Genomic DNA, 11,432 nt, shown 5'->3' on the forward strand with positions numbered 1-11,432 from the left:
TTCACCGAACGATTTACTTGCAAATTTTTATAAGATAAATCGCGATTTAAAATTCGCGATAAACCGCGACGAATAAATAAATCGATAATATTCAAAATATTCAATTGCAGATACGCGAGTGACATACCGGTAATATCCGATAAAAAGAGGAGCGATCTTAAAAATGGAGAACGATTAACATCTTGTTTCTACATCAGATTTCGCAAGATCAATCTGCGAAGAAAAGTTAAGTGATCCATTGAACGTCGGGAATTTCACTGCAGGAGGGAACGAATCCTGGATCTTCCGGACTATTCCCGATAGCAATGATTTCAGTATTAAATCAAAGACAATTATCCTTCGTCATTATTTTCAATTCGCGAAATTGATATTCACGTCAGAAAACATGTTCTTCCATTACTAAGAAATATATTTCTTTATTGAAAATTAAATGGATATAACCTTTGTTATTGAAATGTGATTACGAACAATTATATTTATAAATAATAAAATACATGCATTATTGGAGTTTATGTTAAATGTGCGAACACATAATTTGGGGTACCGTCGCGCGCGAGACGAATCGAACCCGATAACAGCAAGATTTAAAAAATTTCAATTCGAATAGTGTTCAAAATAAAATAAATGAAATAATTTTAAATATATAATTAATTCTAGATTAATTATCTAGATTCTTATTCTTTTAACGTTTAAATTAATAATTTTTTTTTTTTAATCAATATCTTACTGATATAGGGGTACCCATTCGATTCGTCTCTAAATATTTAAGTATTCGCACATTTTATGTAACATTCATGTATAATTTCGCGTATATATATATATATATATATATATATATATATATAATATATTATATTAACAAAAATTATAAAAATATTTTGGATACGTTAATTTGTGCATGTATTTTAAATAATTTTTTCAAATTAATTAATAATTAATAAAATATATTCGTTCGTAATCATTTTTATCATAAAAATTAATAAAAATTAATTAAATTATGAAATTATTTAAAAAATTAAAATTTATACACAACGCTATATCCATATTTAATCTACTATTAAATCTTTCTGGCGTTATATAGACAATAATGATACCAATCCTAATAATGAAGAACATTTTTTAACGAAGAAAAGAAAAGATACATTTCTCTCATCTAAATATATATTATTTAAATTAATTCGACGTTAAAGAAGCGTATCGTCGTTGAATTACTACCGAAATCATTGCTTTCGGAAATTGCCAGGAAAACCTGGGATTAGTTCCAATCTTACAATAAAAATTCCCAATTTTTAACAGGCCACCGAACTAGACGTCGCGAATGGATCTCACAAGAACCGGTGAGAAATAATTCTCCATGACGAAAATCGTTTTCGACTTTTCGGCGGTACGAGCCACGCAATTTTTATTAACGTTTATTTAACGGAAGAAACAACGATAACTCTTTTATTAAAACGACAATCTCGTCTAAGAATGCGAAAAGAACGCGGGAAAAACACGGTGATTTCGCAACCGTAATTTATTAATTTATTTATGAATATTTTCCGATACGAAATTCGTAAGTATAAATATAACTGAAAAAACAAATTATTAAATTCATAATAATTAACTCGCGATTCTATAATATCGAAGGTGATCGTTAAATTTTGTGAAGCTAATATTTAATCGTTGACTTATCACATCGAATCTTCACACTCCTATTCGATAATTCTTTATATTTAATTAGCAATGTTTAGGAATATTATCTGACGAGAGGGACAGCGATAAAAATCTTTTGTTAAAACAATAATTTTGTATAAGAACTTATATTAAAAATTTTATATTTGATCGCGCGATGTATATACTTAATATGTATACCTATACATTAGACGGCTCTCCAGGTTTCGGTACGAGCAAAAATCCCATTTCACTTATGAGAATCAACTTCGAGCCAACCGGTCGGGATTGCAACGATACAACGAGCAAGGACTAAGCCCAAACCGGAAAGAAGACGAAACGATTGACGGAAATAGAGGAAAATGAAGTTCACCAACTCTTTTTCGCGCATAATTATCCTATCTCGTATCGAACCTGGACCCGCTAAGCACGATTTCAGGTGCTCCGCCCAGACATATTATGCCTCCCGCGGTTGCTATATGCTACACCAGGCTAGTAGACGGCAAAAGAAGAGGATACCCTCATTTTTTAAATGCTTACATTCAGCAATTTAGAAAATGGGGAGGCAACCCCTTTTACCGAGCGAAAATCGTGCCTAGGGGAATCCACTCGACTCCTCGACAGGGTTAACACACGCAGTGCGTGTGGCTGTAGACGAGCAAAGAGAAGGGACCCATTGACGACCATTCCGAGCAATCGATCGAGTTCTAACTAATTTGGGCCGAATCACTTGACGAAGCACGAAGCAAGAGTGTACGTTGCATAGCAACGTGTACAAACTCGAAACATCCCAGTTAGTTGGCATCGGAAGTAAAGACTCGTGACAATATAAGGAAATTGGGATTTTTATACGAAAAGTCCAACGCGGAAGCGCGAAAACGCGACGACGCGAGAATACTACAACGGGGAAACGCGGTAATGCCGCCGTCCGCGACATGTCGACGGCACCGACGATGGAAAGTCGATGACGCAATGTAATTCTTTTATTAAAACGACAATCTCGTCTAAGAAGAACGTGAAAAAGAACGTGGGAAAAACACGGTGTTTTTCGCAACCGTAATTTATTAATTTATTTATGAATATTTTCCGATACGAAATTCATAAATACAAATATAACTGAAAAGCAAATTATTAAATTCATAATAATTAACTCGCGATCCTATAATAGCGAAGGTGACGCGAAGAGAACGCGGAAAGAACATGGTATTTTCGCAATCATAATTTAATAATTTATTTTAAGAATATTCAGTTCCCCGCGATATGGAATTCATAAATAGATAAATCTAACGGAAAACATATCATTAAATTTATAATAATTGACTTGCGATTCTACATTTTATATAAAAATTTTCCGAATTTATTAATGACTCTTTGATATGAAAATATAAACAGTTATTCTTTTACGAATATTTCAAAAATATATTCTATAGAAACAAATATGTTAATTTAACGAATTAATACTATACGTATACTTACGTATAATCATATATATACATATAATATATACGTATAATCATTATACGTATACTTTCGATAATTTTTCGTGTAATTTACATAAGAATGTATTCACGTAATTTACAATCGTAAATACAATTTCATGTAATATAATTATAGTTATAATTGTATTTTATACACAACTATGTCAATAATTAAAAATATCAATATTAGATTATAATTAATATACAATTATAACTATTTACAATTTGAAAAACACAATTTTTTAATTACAAAGTACGATTTACAAAATATAATTTATGATGTTATCAATATCAAATAAATGTACTCGATTTATTCAAATGTTTAATAACATAAATAATTTGATATTGATAGCATTAACATTTGGACTTAATATTATAGCTATATATTAACACATTACCGTCCGGAGACATAAAAATATGTTTTTTCTTGACTGCTCGTAAAATGCCGGAGACATATAAATAGGGTTTACCTTAAAATATGCCGGCTACACGCAAAAGTTTTCGCGCAAACAGCCCGGACCGTAATGTGTTAATTTACACATTTATATGATATATTTTTAATTTTTAAAATCAAATATAACATGCTAAAATATATCTTGAACATTTATAATTATGCAATTTGTTTAATCTTCTTGAAAATAATTTTGATAATTTAATTTAATTTTTAAAACATTTTTAAAAAGAAATTCAATTTAATTTTTGAAGAATAATTTTAAATTATTACAAAGAATTACAAAAGTATCCAAAATATACGTATAATATAAAATTTATTAAAAATTTCTACATAGTCCAAACAAGGCTGATTAGCGATGATGAATTACGCGATATTTATTATTAATAATCGACATACAATAATAGAATTTAAGAATAGAAATTAGTTTTATATAAATAACGCTTAAACATAAATAATCGTGATCAAAAGGGTCATTAATAAAATTATTAATAGTTTTTTCGATTGTAGAAGAAAGTATTTGCATTACTGGCGCATTTTATGTAGATTATTAATATTCAAAACGCGAAAAGATAGATCAAGCTTCGATGTAAATCAATGATTAAAGTACAAGATAAATAACGATTTAAAATTCGCGAGAGAGCGATAACGAATAAATAAATAACGAATAAATTAATAGTTGATTACGATATGCATAATTTTTGTAATATGATAATCGAAACCGCTAATAAACAGCGTGCGACATAATTATTATCAAACAAATGCGAAGATATTTCGAGACACTTGAGATTTATAATATTTGCGAATATAGAATTTATTACAAATTTTTAGAAGATAAATCGTGATTTACAATTCGCGAGAAGACGCGACAAATAAATAAATCGACAATATTCGGAATATTTGATTGCGATATATATAATTTTTATAATATAATCGGAGCCCCTAATAGACACGCGTGATATAATTAACAGAGAATAACGGGTTTAATAGAGAATAACGGAACGAATAATTTTATCAAAGTCTCTCTCTAATAATTTAACTATCTAACTATACCTCTAACTATCGATGTATTAGTAGAGTTTAATAAGATTTATATAATGATTTAAATAATCGTGATTTTAATCATTAATAAAATTATCGATCATCTTCTTAAATAGTAAAAGTAAATATTTGCACTATTAGCGCAGACTATAAAAGACAATATTCAAAGACGTGGAAAGGTAGACAAAGTTTCGACGTATAAGTCAACGATTAAATTATAAGATAATATTAAGTTATAAGATAAATCGCGATTTACAATTCGCGAGAAGACGCGACAAATAAATAAATCGACAATATTCGGAATATTTGATTGCGATATGTACAATTTTAATAATATAATCGGAGCACCTAATAGACACGCGCGATATAATTACTATCACGCACAAGTGCAAAGATATTTCGATAGATATTTAAGGTCTGTAATATTTGCGAATTTATTTGCGATTAATACGCTATTTTATAGAAATATCGCGATTGAAAAATACATATTGAAAATACATACATCTAGCGCATGATTAGTTAAATGAAATAAAATGAATCTTAAGACTTTACAATTTTGAATATAATTAACATATAATTAAAAAATCGCGTTGTTTGCCACGTTTAATAGAGAATAACGGAACGAATAATTTTATCAAAATCCCTCTCTAATAATTTAACTATCTAACTATATCTTTAACTATCGATGTATTAGTAGAGTTTAATAAGATTTATATAATGATTTATATAATGATTTAAATAATCGCGATTAATCATTAATAAAATTATCGGTCATCTTCTTAAATAGTAAAATAAAATATTTGCACTACTAGCGAAGACTATAAAAGACAATATTCAAAGACGCGGAAAGATAGACAAAGTTTCGACGTATAAGTCAACGATTAAATTATAAGATAAATCGCGATTTAAAATTCCCGAGAATGCGACGAATAAATATAATGATCGAAGCTCTCAATAGACACGAGCGCGATATAATTATTATCACGTAAGTATAAAAAATCAAAAATATTTCAACAATCATTTGAGGTCTGTAATGTTTGTGAATATGCAATTCAGCGACCGAATTACTGCGAATTTTTATAAGATAAATCGCGATTTAAAATTCGCGATAAACCGCGACGAATAAATAAATCGATAATATTCAAAATATTCAATTGCAGATACGCGAGTGACATACCGGTAATATCCGATAAAAAGAGGAGCGATCTTAAAAATGGAGAACGATTAACATCTTGTTTCTACATCAGATTTCGCAAGATCAATCTGCGAAGAAAAGTTAAGTGATCCATTGAACGTCGGGAATTTCACTGCAGGAGGGAACGAATCCTGGATCTTCCGGACTATTCCCGATAGCAATGATTTCAGTATTAAATCAAAGACAATTTTATCCCTCGTCATTATTTTCAATTCGCGAAATTGATATTCACGTCAGAAAACATGTTCTTCCATTACTAAGAAATATATTTCTTTATTGAAAATTAAATGGATATAACCTTTGTTATTGAAATGTGATTACGAACAATTATATTTATAAATAATAAAATACATGCATTATTGGAGTTTATGTTAAATGTGCGAACACATAATTTGGGGTACCGTCGCGCGCGAGACGAATCGAACCCGATAACAGCAAGATTTAAAAAATTTCAATTCGAATAGTGTTCAAAATAAAATAAATGAAATAATTTTAAATATATAATTAATTCTAGATTAATTATCTAGATTCTTATTCTTTTAACGTTTAAATTAATAATTTTTTTTTTTTAATCAATATCTTACTGATATAGGGGTACCCATTCGATTCGTCTCTAAATTTTTAAGTATTCGCACATTTTATGTAACATTCATGTATAATTTCGCGTATATATATATATATATATATATAATATATTATATTAACAAAAATTATAAAAATATTTTGGATACGTTAATTTGTGCATGTATTTTAAATAATTTTTTCAAATTAATTAATAATTAATAAAATATATTCGTTCGTAATCATTTTTATCATAAAAATTAATAAAAATTAATTAAATTATGAAATTACTTAAAAAATTAAAATTTATACACAACGCTATATCCATATTTAATCTACTATTAAATCTTTCTGGCGTTAACGAAGAAAAGAAAAGATACATTTCTCTCATCTAAATATATATTATTTAAATTAATTCGACGTTAAAGAAGCGTATCGTCGTTGAATTACTACCGAAATCATTGCTTTCGCAAATTGCCAGGAAAACCTGGGATTAGTTCCAATCTTACAATAAAAATTCCCAATTTTTAACAGGCCACCGAACTAGACGTCGCGAATGGATCTCACAAGAACCGGTGAGAAATAATTCTCCATGATGAAAATCGTTTCGACTTTTCGGCGGTACGAGCCACGCAATTTTTATTAACGTTTATTTAACGGAAGAAACAACAATAACTCTTTTATTAAAACGACAATCTCCTCTAAGAATGCGAAAAGAACGCGGGAAAAACACGATGATTTCGCAACCGTAATTTATTAATTTATTTATGAATATTTTCCGATACGAAATTCGTAAGTATAAATATAACTGAAAAAACAAATTATTAAATTCATAATAATTAATTCGCGATTCTATAATATCGAAAGTGATCGTTAAATTTTGTGAAGCTAATATTTAATCGTTGACTTATCACATCGAATCTTCACACTCCTATTCGATAATTCTTTATATTTAATTAGCAATGTTTAGGAATATTATCTGACGAGAGGGACAGCGATAAAAATCTTTTGTTAAAACGATAATTTTGTATAAGAACTTATATTAAAAATTTTATATTTGATCGCGCGATGTATATACTTAATATGTATACCTATACATTAGACGGCTCTCCAGGTTTCGGTACGAGCAAAAATCCCATTTCACTTATGAGAATCAACTTCGAGCCAACCGGTCGGGATTGCAACGATACAACGAGCAAGGACTAAGCCCAAACCGGAAAGAAGACGAAACGATTGACGGAAATAGAGGAAAATGAAGTTCACCAACTCTTTTTCGCGCATAATTATCCTATCTCGTATCGAACCTGGACCCGCTAAGCACGATTTCAGGTGCTCCGCCCGGACATATTATGCCTCCCGCGGTTGCTATATGCTACACCAGGCTAGTAGACGGCAAAAGAAGAGGATACCCTCATTTTTTAAATGCTTACATTCAGCAATTTAGAAAATGGGGAGGCAACCCCTTTTACCGAGCGAAAATCGTGCCTAGGGGAATCCACTCGACTCCTCGACAGGGTTAACACACGCAGTGCGTGTGGCTGTAGACGAGCAAAGAGAAGGGACCCATTGACGACCATTCCGAGCAATCGATCGAGTTCTAATTAATTCGGGCCGAATCACTTGACGAAGCACGAAGCAAGAGTGTACGTTGCATAGCAACGTGTACAAACTCGAAACATCCCAGTTAGTTGGCATCGGAAGTAGAGACTCGTGACAATATAAGGAAATTGGGATTTTTATACGAAAAGTCCAACGCGGAAGCGCGAAAACGCGACGACGCGAGAATACTACAACGGGGAAACGCGGTAATGCCGCCGTCCGCGACATGTCGACGGCACCGACGATGGAAAGTCGATGACGCAATGTAATTCTTTTATTAAAACGACAATCTCGTCTAAGAAGAACGCGAAAAAGGACGTGGGAAAAACACGGTGTTTTTCGCAACCGTAATTTATTAATTTATTTATGAATATTTTCCGATACGAAATTCATAAATACAAATATAACTGAAAAGCAAATTATTAAATTCATAATAATTAACTCGCGATCCTATAATAGCGAAGGTGATCGTTAAATTTTGTGAAGCTAATATCTAATCGTTGACTTATCACATCGAATCTTCACACTCTTATTCGATAATTCTTTATATTTAATTAGCAATATTTAGGAATATTATCTGACGAGAGGGACAGCGATAAAATTCTTTTGTTAAAACGGTAATCTTTTATAAGGACGCGAAAAGAACGCGATAAGAACCCAGAAAGAACGCGAAAAGAACCCGGAATAAACGTGGAAAAAACACGGTATTTTCGCAATCATAATTTAATAATTTATTTTAAGAATATTCAGCTCCGCGCGATATGGAATTCATAAATAGATAAATCTAACGGAAAGCATATCATTAAATTTATAACAATTGACTCGCGATTTTATAACAAAGGCGTCTGTCGAATTTTATAACGCTTATATTTAATCATTAATTTAGCATCGAATTTTTACATTTTATATAAAAATTTTCCGAATTTATTAATGACTCTGATATGAAAATATAAATTGTTACTCTTTTATGAATATTTAAAAAATATATACTATAGAAATAAATATGTTAATTTAATGAATTACTATTATATAATCATTATACGTATACTTTCGATAATTTTTCGTGTAATTTACATAAGAATGAATTTACGTAATTTACAATCTTCTTAAACATTTATAATTTTGCAATTTCTTGTAGTATTCCTGAAAATAATTTTAATAAATTAAATTAATAATTTAAATATTTTCATTTTTAAAGCATTTTTAAAAATAAATTTAATTTAATTTTTTAAACTGAAATAAAGCCAAATTACAAATTTCTCTATATTATATTAGACTGCTAACACGGCCATATCTCATATGATAAAATGTAAAACAAAAGCAACCATTTATAACTGGACAGAATTTATACCGGGTATCACAAAATTTAACATAACATAATTATCGCTTTCGAAAGATGCAATTGTAATTTATATGAGTATCGCTTGTATATTTATTTTAATAATTGCTGGTTATTGCTTATATTTATTTAAATACTATATTTTAATATTTTGTAACTACTTATGTTCATTTTAATCACTATCTCATAGAAGTTTATATTTATTTTAATAAATGCCGCAAAAATTGAAGTACGACATAATATGTATATTAATCTAATCTGTACATGTATGTCCTGCCCAAATGTAAATGGTTATCCTGGCTTCAGCTGTTAGCAGCCTGGTATAATATATGAAATTCTTATAATATAAAAGTCTCTGTGCAGATTACCAATAAAAATTGATTGATATTATAATAATATATATAATTAATAAATTTTTTATAGTAATGCATAATTTAAAATAAAATATAAAATTAATATGTGTATAACATTTATCATATTACATTTATCACATTACAAGTTATTTCATTAATTAATCATTTGGCTTTACATTAAGTTTAAAAACAATATCTACAACAAATGTTGTAATGGATGAGCTAATAAGAAATTAGAGTAAGATAAGTGAATAAGATAAATGCGCGTTATAAGCGAATAAATTAGCATTAGATGTAATTGATACAATTTTTAGTGTTCTTTATTTTTAATAAATTAGGTAAAATCTACAAAAATAATCTTTTCTCTATCTTTTTTCTTTATAATTGAAATACTGCAATATATTTTCGCAATGGATGCAATATATTTCGAACGAATTTATTAAAAGTTATTTAATTTAATCTATTCTACCTCATCCATTTTAAGGCAACGGATTTATCTACAATCTGTATGAATCCGTTACTTTAAAATTAAATAAAAGTTTTTATCACTTACCGGAGCATTGATGTGCCACAGCGGAGTTGTCATTATCGAAGCTACGTTGTCTGTAACATATAAAATTCAAATATAAAATTCATTTATAACAAAGCTCAAAATACAATCAATATTTCAAAAAATTATTATTGTGCGGAATTTCATATCCGGTGTGTAAAATAATAAGCAGATATAAACACGTGAAAAGATTTTATAAATTTTAAAATTACTTTTTAAATAGAAATTTTTATATATGATTTTTATAAAAATCTTTCTCTCTAATTTTCTCTTTAATTCCTTTAAATTATAAGAACGAGAATTATATTCACCATCAGGTTGCTTTGCCGATGCAAGATGCCTCTCCCAGGCCTCCTTCTCCTCTCACAATAGTTTTTGTTGGTCTGTAACATACAAAGAAGATTCAAATTGTAGTCACGATCAAAAAATTATTATTATATGCATTTAATTTTGCGTACGATTTATAACAATTAATATACAAATAATAAATATTCACCATCAGGTTGCTTCGCCGATGCAAGATGCCTCTCCCAGGCCTCCTCCTCCTCTCACAATAGTTTTTGTTGGTCTGTAACATACAAAGAAGATTCAAATTGTAGTCACGGTCAAAAAATTATTATTATATGCATTTAATTTTATATCCGACGCACATAAATAATAAGCAGATAAACAATTTTATAAATTTTGAAAAAAATTCTACTAATAAGTAATAATTTAATAATTCTATCAAAAGCTATTCGAACGTAGAAACTTTTAAATTACAGTTTTTATGTAAAAATTTCTCTCCTTTTCTCTTGTTTAAGTCATATAAATAAAAAATCAAATTACGCAATTAATTACTTAATTTAAATCGCGCGTACGCAATTAATAAATAATTATATATAAGCGATAATTTATTTACCATAGAGTTGCTTCACAGGTGCCTGATGCCTCTCCCAGGCCTCCTTCTCCTCTCATGTTGTTGACGCGCGATACTTTCAACGGCACTCCCGCACTCACGAGCGATATTTTTATATCGCTATTTTCGCTATTTTACGCGCGATACTTAACGGTGTCCGCACTATTTCGGTACAATAAAAAATTTTCTATTTGATCGCGCGATGTATATACTTAATATGTATACCTTGAACGGCACTCCCGGTTTCGGTACGAGCGAAAATCCCATTTCACTTATGAGAATCAACTTCGAGCCAACCGGTCGGGATTGCAACG

The 11,432-nt window shown here is 29.5% G+C and overlaps 2 long non-coding RNA genes across 2 annotated transcripts; one reads left to right on the forward strand and one right to left on the reverse strand.

The window, feature by feature from the left end:
- Positions 1-2,339: 2,339 nt before the first annotated feature.
- Positions 2,340-7,043, forward strand: LOC145971098 (uncharacterized). Its single transcript, XR_014438758.1, has 3 exons — positions 2,340-2,627; positions 5,784-5,898; positions 6,914-7,043. It is a non-coding gene; the product is annotated as an uncharacterized LOC145971098 (long non-coding RNA).
- A 3,116-nt stretch (positions 7,044-10,159) lies between these two features.
- Positions 10,160-11,218, reverse strand: LOC145971305 (uncharacterized). The gene is made up of 3 exons (XR_014438840.1): positions 11,122-11,218; positions 10,717-10,788; positions 10,160-10,273 (listed from the first exon to the last, which is right to left on the reverse strand). It is a non-coding gene; the product is annotated as an uncharacterized LOC145971305 (long non-coding RNA).
- Between the last annotated feature and the right edge of the window lie 214 nt (positions 11,219-11,432).

This window comes from Camponotus vicinus, unplaced genomic scaffold (assembly GCF_025532165.1).
Source record: "Camponotus vicinus isolate PSW18456_S1 unplaced genomic scaffold, iyCamVici1.0 SCAF_4, whole genome shotgun sequence".
Taxonomy (NCBI): Eukaryota; Metazoa; Arthropoda; class Insecta; order Hymenoptera; family Formicidae; genus Camponotus; species Camponotus vicinus.